This window comes from Papio anubis, chromosome 14 (genome assembly GCF_008728515.1).
Source record: "Papio anubis isolate 15944 chromosome 14, Panubis1.0, whole genome shotgun sequence".
NCBI classification, from domain to species: Eukaryota; Metazoa; Chordata; class Mammalia; order Primates; family Cercopithecidae; genus Papio; species Papio anubis.
In genome coordinates, this window is record NC_044989.1 from 23,261,595 (window position 1) to 23,276,963 (window position 15,369).

General features: G+C 50.5%; 1 protein-coding gene and 1 long non-coding RNA gene across 3 annotated transcripts in view; one reads left to right on the forward strand and one right to left on the reverse strand.

The window, feature by feature from the left end:
• KLHL29 (kelch like family member 29) overlaps window positions 1–15,369 on the forward strand; it is a 322,618-nt gene that overhangs the window by 222,107 nt on the left and 85,142 nt on the right. The window lies entirely within an intron of this gene.
• LOC108581578 lies at window positions 6,625–7,685 on the reverse strand. The gene is made up of 2 exons (XR_002516565.2): window positions 7,464–7,685; window positions 6,625–7,127 (listed from the first exon to the last, which is right to left on the reverse strand). It is a non-coding gene; the product is annotated as an uncharacterized LOC108581578 (long non-coding RNA).

Sequence of the window (15,369 nt, forward strand, 5' to 3'; positions counted from 1 at the left end):
CTTTTTCCCAACACTTGGAAATCAAGCCTTTCAACTGGATGCTAGTAGTCAGGGACTGTCTTGGGGCGGCGTGAGGGGATACTGCTGCTGGGCCTGTTGGGCCCATGGCCAGTCCTCAGCTCCAAACCCAACTCGTGCTGGCCTCTCGGTACTGAGTTGCACCTTGCTGTATTCGTTCTGGTGTGCTTTGGAGAACCAATTGATTTCCCAGCTCCCTAACTTGTCACTATCTGAGTGAGCTTTTATGGAGAATCTGCTACTTTTTGAGAAGTTTCATGGACATTTTCTTCATCTTTTGCCTGGAATGAAGTTCATAAATTGGTGCTTTAAGAGGTTTGGTCTGGAATGAGCTGCAGGGAATGGCTAAAGACGTGGTCATCTCTCCTCAGTTCCCCACTTCCCCATAGGCCCTCTGTCTGCATTTTCACCGTGGGACTTATGTGGTTTCTGACTCTGAAATTTTTGGTTTCATCCGCCATCTGATCAGCAGATTGCCTCTTGCCATCACTCCAGCCTTGTCCTTTGTAAGGCTTGGTCCTGGGATAAGAAATAGCCCTGTGGGGTGGGGCAGGTGCCCTGAAATGCTATGCAGGAAGCCTGGGTCCTAACTGTGTCTCAATTCACTACAGAAACTTGGCCCAGATCACCTTCCATTCTGGACCTCACTTGCCTCTGCAAAAGTAGAAATGCAAGTTCGTGTTGTTGGGTAAATATTTGCAGCAGTAAAGTCAGATAATAGATTCATGTATTTATTCACCATTTATTGATCACTTATTCTGTGCCAAGCACAGTTTCAGGTGCTTTGGTTAGAGTAATAATTAGCAAGATAAACAAAAATTACTGCCCACATGGAGCTTACCTTCAAGTGGATGGAAAGACAACGAATAAGTAACAAAAATATCTAGTATGTTAGATGTTAGTAAGTGTTGGCAAGTTCCATGTTCAAAATGATCAACTAGGAAATGCTGAGCAAGCCTTGTGTTGAAGACAGTTAGAAAAGCAGGCAATGTCTAATAACCATTGTCTTGAAGGTACTGGAGAGGTAACAAAACACAGTGAGCTGCTATTCGATTAGGGTCTGGGAAGGATAGAGGCCTGTGGAGGTGAGCCTTATGCTTACAGCCAGTTTTCCTCTAGGAGTATTTGGCAGTTCTGAAGGGACAGATGAGAGCTGAGCAGGGTGCTCGACAGCAGGCTTGCAGGGTCAGAGGACCAGGATTGGAACCCAGAGTCTGCCAAGGAGACTAGCAGGTTCCACTGACCCCTCCACTTTCTTTGGCCTGGGACTCTGAAGGGCTGTACACTGGGCCCTCTGAGGAGCTGCCTCTCTGCTTCAAATCCTCTGGGTTCTCCAAAATGAATTAAGGTGATCCCATATTGCTGGTATCCCTAGGTGCCCAGCAGAAGCAGACAAATAATCTTAGGAGAAAGATATCATCTTGACCTCAAATTATTTCTAAAAACAATGTGCAAAGGTAGAATCTGTAACATAATTTTAAAAATAACCAGATACAAGGAGACCACATTAACAAATATCAGTAGAAACAACAGAAAATAGAGAGACCCATAGGGGTTCCAGATACATTGGAATTCTCAGACACAGACTTTAAAATAACTCTGCCTTACTATGTTCCAGATGTGAAAAGATCAAAATTGTAATTTTCATTAGAGAACCAGAAACTATATATCTTTTTTCAAAGCCAAATGTAAATAACCACATAATACCCCAAATGAAGAATTCAATGACAAGTTTAACAGATGCAACCAAAAAAAAAAGAATTATGAACTGAAAGATTGATTAGAAAAAAAATCCGCATTAAGTACAGAGAGACCAGAGAAAAAATGCAAAAAAAAGGCAGGGAGGTGGGGCAGTAGGAGTTACAGTGAAAATGTCTAACACACGTATAACTGGAATTCCAGAAAGAGAGGAGGAGGAAACTGTGTCAGAAGCAGTATTTCAAGAAAATGGGTGAGAACATTTCTCAACTGTTGAAAGATATCAAGTCATAGATTCAAGAAACGCTCTAAACTACAAGCAGGATAAATGAAATCTACACCAAGGCACTCAGAGTAAAACTGCTGAAAATTAAAGACAACGAAAAATCTAAAAAGTAGGTGGAAGGGAAAGACAGATTACTTTGAAACGTACAGTGATGAAATATATGACTGACTTCTCAATAAAACATTGAAAGTCAGAAGTCAGTGGTGTGATATCTTTAAAGTGCTGAAAGAAATTGCCAGCTCAGAATTCTATACCCGGTGAAAATGCCCGTAGAAGAAAGAACAAAGATGAGATTTTTTAAAAGTTCAGACAAACCGTGAAATAATTTGTCACCAAAAAGCCTGGCTGGGTGTGGTGGCTCATGCCTGTAATCCCAGCACTTTGGGAGGCCAAAGCGGGTCGATCACCTGAGGTCAGGAGTTGGAGACCAGCCTGGCCAACATGGGGAAACCATGTCTCTACTGCAGATACAAAAATTAGGTGGTCATGGTGGCGAACACCTGTAATACCAGCTACTCAGTAGGTTGAGGCAGGAGAACTGCTTGAACCCAGGAGGCAGAGATTGCAGTGAGCCAAGGTCGCACCATTGCACTCCAGCCTGGGCAACAGAGCAAGACTCCATCTCAAAAAAGAAAAGAAAAGGGAAAAAAGCCCGCACTGAAGGAAATCCAAAAGTATGTTTTTCAGGCAGATGAAATTAATTCAAAAGAAAGGTTAGAGTTTCAGGGAGCAATGAAAAAGCAACAAAAAAAATGTAAAAATAAGGCTATATCAATTGTACACAAAGATTAAAAAACTCTCATGAAACAACATGTATAGAGAGAAATAAAATAAATGCAAAAAAGGTTTAGAAATGGGGTGGGGAACAAATGAAATGAAATTATTTTAAGGCCCTTGAATTATTTTAAGGCCAAGGAAGAGAGTATAAGTATCTATATTGCACTTCAATAAGTCAAGGATGAGGGATGTAATATCTATGGATATTACAATGAAATACAAAATACCTAATCCAAAAGAAGACAAAGGAGAAAAGAAACAAGGAACATAGAGCAAGTGAGACACAGAAAGCATTTAGCAAAATGATCAATTTAAACCCGAGTACATCAGTAATTACGTCAAATGTATATGCTCTAACCAAAAGATAAAGCTTTCCAGACTGAAATTTTAAATTCTCACTCTATGCTATTTATAAAAAACACATTAAAAGAGAAAAGGTATAGAAAGATTAAAGGGAAAAGGATGAAGGAAGGCAAAAAGATACACTGTGCATAAAAGCAGGTGTAGCTACATCAGTATCACACAAAATTGACTAAGACAAGAAGCAATACTTCATAATTACTATTTTTTAAAAACCCACCCTTGGCCGGGCACAGTGGCTCATGCCTGTAATCCCAGCACTTTGGGAGGCCGAGGTGGATGGATCACAAGGTCAGGAGTTCAAGACCAGCCTGGTCAACATGGTGAAATCCCATCTCTATTAAAAATACAAAAATTAGCTGGGTGTGGTGACGCGTGCCTGTAATCCCAGCTACTCAGGAGGCTGAGGCAGGAGAATGGTTTGAACCCGGGAGGTGGAGGTTGCAGTGAGCCAAGATCGCACCACTGCACTCCAGCCTGGACAACAAGGCGAGACTCCATCTCAAAAAAAAAAAAAAAAAACCACCACCCTCAGCTCACCAGGAAGATGCAACAATTGTGAGCATCTAAGAACTGCGAAAGGAAAATAAATCTTGGGACCCGAAAATCACTAAGCCGAAAGGAAAAGTCAAGCTGGGAACTACTTAGAGCCAACCTGCCTCTCATTCTATCCCTTTAAAAAAGATAACTACTCAGATTTTAAAAACAAGCTACAGCTGGGCACGGTGGCTCACACCTGTAATCCCAGCACTTTGGGAGGCCGAGGCGGGTGGATCACGAGGTCAGGAGTTCAAAACCAGCCTGGCCAAGATGGTGAAACCCTGTCTCTACTAAAAATACAAAAAATTAGCCGGGCGTGGTGGCAGATGCCTGTAATCCCAGCTACTTGGGAGGCTGAGGCAGAGAATTCCTTGAACCCAGAAGGCAGAGGTTGCAGTGAGCCAAGACCGTACCACTGCACTCCGGCCTGGGCGACAGAGTGAGACTCTGTCTCAAAAAAAATAAATAAAAATAAAAATGAAAAAATAAAAACAGGCTACATACCTTCCTCACAAGGAATTTCCTTGTGGACAAAGGACAGATAGAACTCAAAGTCACCCCTCTGCTCACTGAGGTAGATGCGTATCTGACTGCCTCCTTTGGAAAGGCTAATCAGAAACTCAAAAGAATGCACCCATTTGTCGCTTACCTACCTATGACTTGGAAGCCCCCTTCCCACTTGGAGTTGTCCCACCCCTTTCCAGGCAGAACCAATGTACATCTTACATATATTGATTGATGTCTCATGTCTCCCTAAAATGTATAAAACCAACCTGTGCCCCGACCACCCTGGAAACATGTCATCAGGACCTCCTGAGGCCGTGTCACTGGCATGCGTCCTTAACTTTGGCAAAATAAATTTCCTAAATTGAGACCCGTCTCAGATACCCAAAGGGTTCACAGAACATAGAACATAGCCTCAAAATATAAAAGGCAGAAATTGACAGAACTAGAAGGGAAAAAATAAATTCACAGTCACATTTAACACATTCTCTAAATAACAAGACAAACAGACAAAAATAATGATAAAAATAAAGGTATAGAAGATTTGCAAACACAATTAGTAAACATGACAATGGCATAGAGAATATTGTACATAAAATCTAGAGAATATACATTCTTCAGAATCACACACATAATATTGATAAGTGCAATGGAGAAAAATGAATACGGAGTGTTAGCTGCGAGATTTGAAATAGTAGCGTTTGGAAAGAGCGCTCTGTGTTTGCCTTTGGGCAGAGGCCTGAGGAGGTAAGAAAGGAGGTCACTCGGGTCGCTGATGGCTGAGGGAGGAACATTGCAGGCTCCAGGCTGAGGCAGGGTGGGCTGGTGTATTCAGGAAATAGCAGGGACCGCAAAGCCATCGGGGATGGGAAGATGTGGGCTGTAAGCCCCCCAGGTGAGGGGCGCCCTGGGATCTGGGCATTGATGATGGGAATGGAGCCTGCTGCTCCCTGTAGCCCCAGGCCAGCTCCGCCTCCAGCAAAACAAGACTCCTTGAAAGCCCATTCCAGCCATCAGGTCCCTCTCTCCCTGTCTGCTTGGCCCTCTCCCTAGAACCTGCACTACCTTTCACAGCTCCGCGCTTCTTCCATGCGGGTTTGCAGTGAGCCAGGCCTTCCCCAGGGCTTCAGCTCGTCCTCACAAGCCCAGGGGCAGGCTTTGTTATTAGCATTTTGCAGATGAGAAAACTGCTGCTTCGACTTCTGCTCTTGTATAAATGCAACCTCCTCTTAGAGGCTCATTCTCACTTCCATTTTCACTGAACCGGGTGCTGCTGGGGACCCCACTTCCAGAGGAGGTTGCTGCCCTCCATCCACCCTGGACCATCCAACCTGGGATCCTGAGACCCTGGGTCATATCTCTGGGACCAGAGAATAAGTCAGGACCCTCAGAGCGTCTCCTGTGTGTCTCCGCTGCAGGGAGCTCTGAGTCAGCCTGTAGAAAGGGGTGCAGTGGCCAGGGAGGCGTCCCCGGGCTCTGTGCGAGCCCCGCTGCCTCACACGGTGGACCCGCGAGCCAGGCTGGAGCAGGTGCTCTGGGTGGAGGGAAGTTGCTGGAGTTGCACCTTCTGCGAGCTGCCCGCCCTAGCTCCTGGGGCCCTTTGAGAAATCCCATTATTCCAGTCTAGGGGGCTTCACATCCATAGACCCCTTGTTTGCTGCCTGATGGTTATGCACCTGTTAGAGTCACTGCGTGGACACAGCCTGTGCTGAGAATGTCAGATTAGAGTGAAGTGACCGTGACCTGGTTCAGCTGCGCCAGCCTTCTTGCACGTCAGCATCACTGTTCCTTTCTGATCAGCACAGCCAGTGCCTGTGTCTGTCCCCTGTCAGATGAAAGATGGCAGATATTCCCTCCCCAGACCCCCTCTGCTTCTCTTTCGGGAATCAGGCTTGCTGTGGCCTCTGGGCTTCCAGTCCTGGTGGCCTTGATCCCTCCTCCTAAGGGATCCAAGGGTCAGTCCCCTTGGAGCTCTCGGCAAGGAAGACCTCGCTGGGCCTATGGGTCCTGGCCTGGGGGGGTGGACCTCTCTGCTTCTGGCCACTGAGCCAGGTCTGCTTCTGCCATGCCCCCCGAGTGGCAGCCTGACCACGAGGTTGCACCCCCTACCCTGTCCTCCCACACTCCAAGTCTGCCCCTCCCTCCTCAGCTTGGGGTTCTGTTCTCTTGAGCCCTACAAAAAGTTCATACTCAGCCTGGGGTTCATTCTGCTCTTCGAGCCTGTGACAGAAAGGCTGCGGAGGTTGTGGGAGCCTTGTAATGCTCATTTTACCTAAACTAACCTTTCTTAAATTGAGGGAGCGAGGGAAAGATGAAAGGAGAAAAACACGCACACACACGGCAATGTAAGTTAAAGAAGAAAACATTTACCAAGTCTCTAAATACTGTCTTCACCCCGCGTCCTATTCTGCTGAATAAAAAAAACAGAGGTGCCTTCGGGCTTTTTAAAATCAAGATTTTATTAAAAAGAAACAAGTTTCAATCAAGCAAACAATTCACAAAGACATTTTCTAGAATAATGAGAATAATAAAAACCATCATTTTTGGAAAGGCTGATTCCTTTCCAGGGCCTGGGGTGGTGGGCTTGGCACCCATCGTTCTTGCCCACCCCCTGAACTGTCAGAGAGATCTTACCCCTTCCTGGAAATGAGCAAACGGGTTCAGAGAAGTCTAGTGACCTGTCCAAAGACACAGGGCCCCTGAAAGGGAGCTCTGTGGTCCGCACCAAGTCTGGGTGGCTCTGGCACCGTTCCCAGGGTCATTCACAGCAGGGCCCGGCTCAGACCTCAGCGGGCGGCGAGAAGAACACACGGGGTGTCTGACTTCCAGCACAAAGGGGCATCCTGCCTTGCGTTTCTGTTTCCCATTTCTGAGCATTCTCTCTGGATTATAGCCGTGACCGCCGTATCGCAGCGTGTTTGCCCAGCCCGGTTTGAGTTGTAAGCTGGTGAAATAGAAAAATCCTTGTGAAAATATGAACACACTTTTATTTACCAAAGGTAAATGAAACCTTTCACTGTTCTGAAGGGTTTCTATGTTTCTGTCTTTTGTCTCCTCCCTTTGATTACCCATAACATTAACCTTCAAACAACCTGGCAAATTCAAGTCTCTGATTTCTCGGCAGCCTCCTCCTTCAGCCAGTCAGGGCACCTGTTGCCGGTCCTCTTGGGATCACCAGGCAGAGAAGCCTCCCTGTGCCTCACACCCACCCACACCTGTCCCCCCGTCCTGGGGGAAGGCAGTTCCTGGCTGGCCCATGGTCACTGTGAAGCGCTCCTACTTAACAATGCAAGTAGCCATTCCTCTGTCCAGCTGGCTTTGACGAGGCTCCGCTGCCACAGCTTCTTGCCTGTGGCTCTGTGGTGGGGAAAAAAGGAAGGAAAAATGCGTTCCATGCAGGGCCTGTCACTGCTGTAGAAACAGCAGTATTATTTTCAGGGATGTTGCGTTAATAGGGGAAGGCTGTTTCTTGGAAAATACTGCCTTCAAGTACTGTGACTCTTTTCGGGTTATGTAAAAGGGCATTAGGCAAACACTCAGAAATTCAGCAGCTTCCCTGGTTGGGAGTGTGGAGGGTGGGTGGACCAGCTCCTGTGCACCTCCAGTGGCAGCCACGCAGAATACGAATTGGCTGCAGTTACCGTCCTCATCAGCCCGCAGTCTGGATAGTATCAGCAATAGGAAAGGTTACAGCTTTTCCTGTGATGTATTGCTTCTTCAGAGAGTATTAAAGATGTTTTGAATCTATTTTTTTAGGAATCTTGAAACCACCAGTGGAACATTTTTGCTGTTGTGGGTAATGCACAACGTAGCAGCGTAGGAAGGCCGGGCCGTGAGAAGGACCCGAGGGTGTTGGAAGCACCGAAGACAGCGCCCGTTGTCATTTTAACAGTGAGGAAGCAAGCGAGGCAGAGCATATGCTGAGGTGTGGAGCAGCTGCGACTGGGAAGCGTGTTATTTCTTTTATTTGCTGGGGGGCGGACAAGAGGCAGACACCGCATCTCCTGGGAGTGGGCAGGATTTATTTATTGGGAAGGGAGTGCCAGAGGAAAAGTTCCGTCATCATGGAAGGAATTCTCCAGCCCTGCTTAGTATCCTTACTGTTTGGGCTTTTTTTTTTTCCCCCCCTGCCTGGACGCTCCCTACCCAAAGGACAGATTCAAAGAAAAATTGTAGCCAGAGCCGATGGCTTTGTAGTAGATGGTGGGACAGTGAATTTTACACGTCAACTTGACCAGTCCACAAGGTGCCCAGATATTTGGGCCAAAGATGATTCCGGGTGTGTCCGTGAGGGGGTTTCTGGATGAGATTAAGATTCGAATCAGTAGACTGAGTAAAGCAGCTCGCCGTCCCCAGTGTGGGAGGGCCTCATCCAATCAGTCAGTCGGCCTGAATAGAACAAAAGCTGACCCTGCTGTAAGAAAGAAGGGTTTCTCCCGACCGCCTTTGAGTCGGGCCATGGGTCTTTTGCTGCCTTCGGACTGGAACTGAAACATCCGCCCTTCTTGGGTCTCCAGCCTGCAGGCTTTTGGACTGGAACTATACCAGTTCCCGCTCCTGGGTCTCCAGCTTGCTAACTGCAGATCTCAGGACTTCTTGGCCTCCATGATTACAGGAGCTGATTCCTTATAATAAATCCTACATTATATATATAATTTCTGTCCTATTAGTTCTGTTTCTCTGGAGAACCCTGGCTGATACAGAAGGCATCCATTAAGGCAGGAGTTGAAATCTTAACATCCTTCCTGAACCCATAGCTTGATCAGGCTACCTGTGTCCTCTAGGAGAAGAAAGGGTGACTGAATCCCAAAGTATTTGGAAGGAGGCCAGAGAAAAGCTCTGCAGCCACCACTCCTCTCTGCTGAGAACATCAGAGGCCATGAACTGTATGAATGGAAATGAGGATGCTTTGCCAGACATCCCCCTTTACAGGCAAATGCTGGTCCTTCCCCTCTAGGAGACCAAGGCTTGGAGCACCCTGGTCCCTCCTCCAAGGCAGCCAGATACAAGCCTGGCAGCTACAGGCCCCTCAACCCAGGGAAAGGCAGCCTCTCTGTTGCAGGAGGCTCCAGCTACAGCCTCCAGCCATTGCTCCCTAGACATGGTGTCCACTCCTTGCTCACCCCCTGCTAGAAGGTAAAGGAAAGCGTACATGAAATGGTTTTAAGCAGCAGGTTTGTGACTATTCCTGCAGCAGGTGAGGCTCTGAGCTGAATACGTCACACCTGGGGTCTTCTGTGGGCCTGGATCGAGAGCTGGCTTCTCCTGCAGTGTTAAGGGTCTGGTTCCAGCCTGGGCTGTTGGGGAAATCTTGAGGCTGGTGGATGTTCTCAGAGGGGTCTGGTGCCTCACAGTGATTGGCAGTGATAGGAGAGCAGGAAGAAATGGGTGAGGGAAATGGGTCCACTCATGAAGGCCTTAGCTGTGATTCCTCTTGAAATCTGAGCATCCCAGGGATGGGGGCACTGACGCTGATGTGAGGAAATTAGGCCCCAGGGCAGCTGAAGCAGGCCGTGCCCATGATAATAGGAGAGACTGCAGCCTAAAAATCTGAATTGACTGCTGGGGTGCAGAACACAGAGGGAAAGCCTCCTCCCCTTTGGCGAAAAATCAATGCCTGGTGTCAGGACTCCCCTGTTGACAGCTTGATTAGAAAGGACTCAAAAGTTCCTTTGCCCTGGAATTGCATCAGGAAAAGAGAGATGGAAGCATGTCTGGGGTGCTGGTAAAGCTAACAAGGATGTTGATGGAAGCATGTCTGGGGTGCTGATAAAGCTAGCAAGGGTGTTAAGTCCAGACTGCCTCATCCCAGCCTGTTAGTGCCTAGTTCACACTCCCAACTTTTACTGAACACCTACTATGTACCAGGCCTTATCCTGGAAATAAGGCATGGTTTGTCCTTCAAGGAATTCATAGTGTAAAGTATGGGGATAAGCAAATAGGACTTTGAGTCCAGTAGCTCATACAGGCTCCAGGGATCCCCATGGGGTGTGCTGGGGAACCAGGGGAAATGCATCCGACCCAGATAAAGGGAGGCCAGAGAAGGGAGCTGTCGGGGGGGGCTTCTCCGAGGGGAGGCCACTGAGCTGAGTCCCTGAGGATAAGACAGAGCGAGCCTCGGTGAGGGGGCCCAGTGGACACACAGAGGCCAGGCTTAGGCTGATGTGTGGAGACAGGACGCAGCAGACCACATGAGGGTGCTGGCAGAGCATGAAGTACCAGCCCAGGAGTGGTGAGAGGGGGCACCAGGAGGCCAGTGGGGCCCATCAGGGGGTTGGCACTTGATCCCTTTGACTATGGGATTGGAAGCTGTTAGGGAGGAGGGTGACACGGTCATATTTACATTTTAGGAAAAGAACTGCCTTGCCACACCAAGGACAGCTTCCGGTAGACCCCCCAGGTGACACCTCTTGGAGGTCAGGAGAAGGCAGAGGTGAGGGTCAGGGAGGCCAGGGCTGCTAGAGGAAATATTAAGGAGGGCATCAGCAAGGCTGCTGGGGCGAGGGGCGGGGGAGACAGTTAAAGCCAAGTCCTGAATTCCTGCCTTGGGAACAGGGTGGTGAGGCCAGCTCTGGGACAGAGCATACAGTGGAGGGAGCTGACCCAGGGTGGGGAGGGAGAGAGCAGAGGCCAGTCCCAGACGCACAGACTGTGAGGTGCAGGCACGACATCCCGGACGCACAGAGTGTGAAGTACAGGCAGGACGTCACAGATACACAGAGTGTGAGGTGCAGGCAGGACGTCCTGGACACACAGAGTGTGAGGTGCAGGTGCAGGCAGGACGTCCCAGACACACAGAGTGTGAGGTGCAGGCAGGACGTCCCGGACACACAGAGTTTGAGGTGGAGGTGCAGGCAGGACGTCCCAGACACACAGAGTGTGAGGTGCAGGCAGGACGTCCGGACACGCACTGCAGAGTGTGAGGTGCGGCAGGACGTCCCGAACACTGAAGTGTGAGGTGCAGGCAGGGCGTCCCGGACATGATGGTGGAGTGTGGATGGTCTACGTGAGACACACAGGAGCAGGCTGTAGTGCAGAGCAGGACATCCTGAACACACAGAGTGTGAGATGCAGGTGCAGGCAGGACTTCCTGGATGCACAGAGTGTGAGGTGCAGGCAGGATGTCCCAAACACACAAGAGTGTGAGGTGGAGGTGCAGGCAGGATGTCCCAAACACACAGAGGTGTGAAGATGCAGGTATGAGCAGGGTGTCCCGGATGCACAGGGGTGTGACAGGACGTCCCAGACGCACAGAGTGTGAGGTGCAGGCAGGACGTCCCGGATGCACAGAGTGTGAGCTGCAGGCAGGACGTTCCAGACACACAGAGTGTGAGGTGCAGGCAGGACATCCCAGACACACAGTGTGAGGTGCAGGTGCAGGCAGGACGTCCCGGATGCACAGAGTGTGAGGTGCAGGCAGGATGTCCCAGACACACACAGTGTGAGGTGCAGGCAGGACGTCCCAGACACACAGAGTGTGAGGTGCAGGTGCAGGCAGGACGTCCTGGACACACAGAGTGTGAGGTGCAGGTGCAGGCAGGATGTCCTGGACACACAGAGTGTGAGATGCAGGCAGGACATCCCGGACACACAGAGTGTGAGGTGCAGGTGCAGGCAGGACATCCTAGACACACAGAGTGTGAGGTGCAGGTGCAGGCAGGACATCCCGGACGCACAGAGTGTGAGCTACAGGTGCAGGCAGGACGTCCAAGCGGAGGCGTCGAGTGGGCTTGTGAGCATCTGGAAAGGTGACAGTGATGTGGCAATTAGGCAACAAGACCAGACACAGGAACAGGGTCCCTGTCCAGAGGTGGGAGAGGGAGGCAGGAGAAGAACGTTACAGAACCCAGATAAACATCATTGAAAGAGAAAAGGCCAAGCCTGCAGAGCCACGTGTATAAACAGGCCAGCGTGTGCCGCTGTGATGGGAACTCAGCATCCTGCTGGCCGGAGCGCTGCTGCCACTCTGACCAGTGCCTTCTACCCACAGGGATGACCCTGCACGGGAAGCCGGACTCCCGTCATGAAACCAGTGTTCAGGGAGCCAGGGGAAGGTCTTTCTCGTTGCTCAGGCTGGCAGCTTGAGGCACACACTTCCACTGCAGAAACACCTTTGGCTGGGGGACTGCAGTGCTCCAAGCCCTGGCCCCCTGGCGGGGAAGCATTTGCCTGTGAAGGGGACTTGTCTTGGAAAGCGTCCAGTCTGTGGGGCCCAGTTCTCACCCAGCAGCAGCAGCAGCAGCAGCAACAGCAGCAACTGAGGAACTCTGCAGCAGAGCCCCAGGTCCCACCTGCAGCCTGCCTGAGCCAGACCTCCCAGGGAAGACTGGGGAAGCCCAGCCGGGTTAAGACCTGCTGCCGACTTCCATCTGCTGATTTTCACATGAGACCCAGCAGGGAGAAGCCTCTTGTCCAGGTTAGCTCAGGCCTCCCAAGTCCCTGCCCTCCTGAGCACGTTTGGCAATGGCCTTGGCAGGGGCTGAAGCAGCAGTAACTGCAGTTAGGAGCACCTAGGGAGAAAAAAGGAAGAGAGGAGGGTGAGGAGAGGTAAGGGAGGAGAAGACACGGAGGAAGAGGAAGAGCTGAGGAGGAGGAAGAGGAGGAGATAAGGAGGAGGGGAGCTGGAGGAGGAGGAGTTGAGGAGGATGGAGAGGAAATGGGGAGATGAGGAGGGGAGATGGGGAGGAGGGGGAAGAGATGAGGAGGAGAGAAGGAGGAGGAGGAGGGGAGGTGAGGGAGGAGGAGATGAGTGGGAGGGGAGATGGGGAGGAGATGAGGATGGGAGAAGTGGGGAGGAGGAGGAGAGAAGGAGGAGGAAGAGGAGAGGAGGGGAGGAGCACGCTCACGCCCTGGTGCTAACGGGACAGACCCACCAGACAGGAAATGCAGACTGGAGAGAATGGAGATGCTGAGCCCCCAGGAGAATAAGTGAGGGCATCAGTATATTTCAAGATGAAGAAAAGGCACTGCCAAAATGAAATGCAGCAGAAAGCTGCCCCTCTCCACTTTGGGAGTGCCTAGACAAGCTGCTGTGCACATTGGCATCAAGTAGGCACCAAGGGGGGTCTGGCATACCCTCCTCCCTGTGGTGGTTAAATGCAGCTTGCTGTATCCAGGAGTCCAAATAGGGGCAGCTACCGCATATCCCTGGGAGCATAAAGGTGGGGACACTGTGGCCACTGGCACGACAGCTTGTGTGTAAATGTATGTAAGAACAGGACACATGAGAGAGAAAGTCTGGTCCAAAAGGCAGGTGCACAGTGGCCCCTGCATTGATCCCCTTGGGACATGCTGGGAGCCAGCTGGGTACCTGCGATGCACATCCTTCCAACACCCCTTCATCAGGCCTGGGACAGAGGGAACTGTGATTCTCATTGTGTGGATGAGGAAACTGAGGCTCAGAGACATTAAATCCTTGCCTGGGGCACTCAAGTAATGAAGGAACATGGACTCAAACCCCTCACTCTTGATGCCCTGTTGTTCTGGCCCCCAAAGGCATCACACTCCCTGTGCCCAGCACAACGCATCATGCTCTCTGTTCATGCCCACACCCCTTGTCCTGAAGTCAGGACTCAGCCCCCTCCTCCAGGCAGCTTTCCTGGACTCACAAGGCTAGGATAGGCCACCACCACCCCACTCACATCACAGCATGTGATTTCTCTGGGTTGCACCTGTTTTCTTACCTGACTCCACCCATCTGATCTGCTGGAGAGCAGAGCCTTTGTCCTACCTAATCACAAAGGATGGACAAATGCAAACGGTGGTTCCCAAGAGGGAAGGAGCATGGAAAACTCCCACTCAGGACCCCGGACCCTGGCCATCTCTCCTGGACTCTCCCAACAACAGGGGTGACTCCTCCCAGCCCTGAAGTCAGTGCAGGGCTTCCTCTGCCTGGAATGCTCAGTCTTTCCTTCATGGCCCAGCCTAAGGCCTGCCCCTCATCCTTGCACTCGGGGGCCTTTAGGACGCCTGCTGAGCATTCAACCAGACGCCGGACATCTGCATGGGTAATAACACTGGGAGCTTCCACATATAGCACCTGCGTGTTCTGGGCATGGTTCTAAGTCCTTTGCGCATATTAATTCATAATTCTATGGTGTAGATACTTGAATTATCTCTGTTTTAGAGGTGAGAAAAGGAGGGCATGGAGTGGTCTGTGAGCTTGCTTGGCTTTCCTTACTTGAAAGTAGCAGAGGCCGGGCACGGTGGCTCACGCCTGTAATCTCAACACTTTGGGAAGCCGAGGAGGGCGGATCACGAGGTCAGGAGATCGAGACCATCCTGGCTAGCATGGTGAAACCCCGTCTCTACTAAAAAATACCAAAAAATTAGCCAGGCGTGGTGGCGGGCGCCTGTAGTCCTAGCTGCTGGGGAGACTGAGGCAGGAGAATGACGTGAACCCAGGAGGCGGAGCTTGCAGTGAGCCGAGATCGCGCCACTGCACTCCAGCCTGGGTGATAGAGCGAGACTCCGTCTCAAAAAAAAAGAAAGTGGTAGAACTTGGATTTGAACCAGGCAGCCAGGCTCCAGAGTCCTACTCCTACCCACCACCCTGAGTGAGAAACCTCGTCCTGCCCTCAGGAGCTCACAGTCCTGGGTGAGACAGGCTTCTGCACAGTGACATGAGGAGGTGACAAGAGCTGGTTACAGGTGGACCCAGCATGCAGGGGAAGAAGATGTCCCACCCTGATCTCGGGTCTTGGATGTGGCATGTCTCATGTGAGGTGGCCTGGGATGTGCTGGAATGTCTTTCCTTCCCCACCCTGGGGACCTGGCAGGTCCCAGGTTCCAGTGGACCCGCCTGGTGGTGCCCAGCATCGCTCATGGACCCTACAGTGCTGGCCTATCCCCTGCAGTGGCGATGAGCCCTGGGAGCCTTGCACCCAGGTTTACACATTAGTGGCAGGAGGACAGTCCGCTGTCTGGGGAACAATATGTTTGCCTGCCCCTTGTAGAGGGAGCGAGCTCTGTTTTCTCCCTCCTGTAATTGTTACCATCTGTTTCCCTCCATCATGTTTGTTGATGTTTTCTTGTTTTAAAACTGAAATGAGTCAGATTGGAAGCTGATTTAGGAAAAAGTATCTGGGAGGAAAGCTCAAAGTGGCCATGGGGGACTCTGTGTTCTGGAGCCATTGGAAAAGAAAAGATTCTGTGGGGCCAGCAGCTAGGGTGTCTGCCAGCTACTC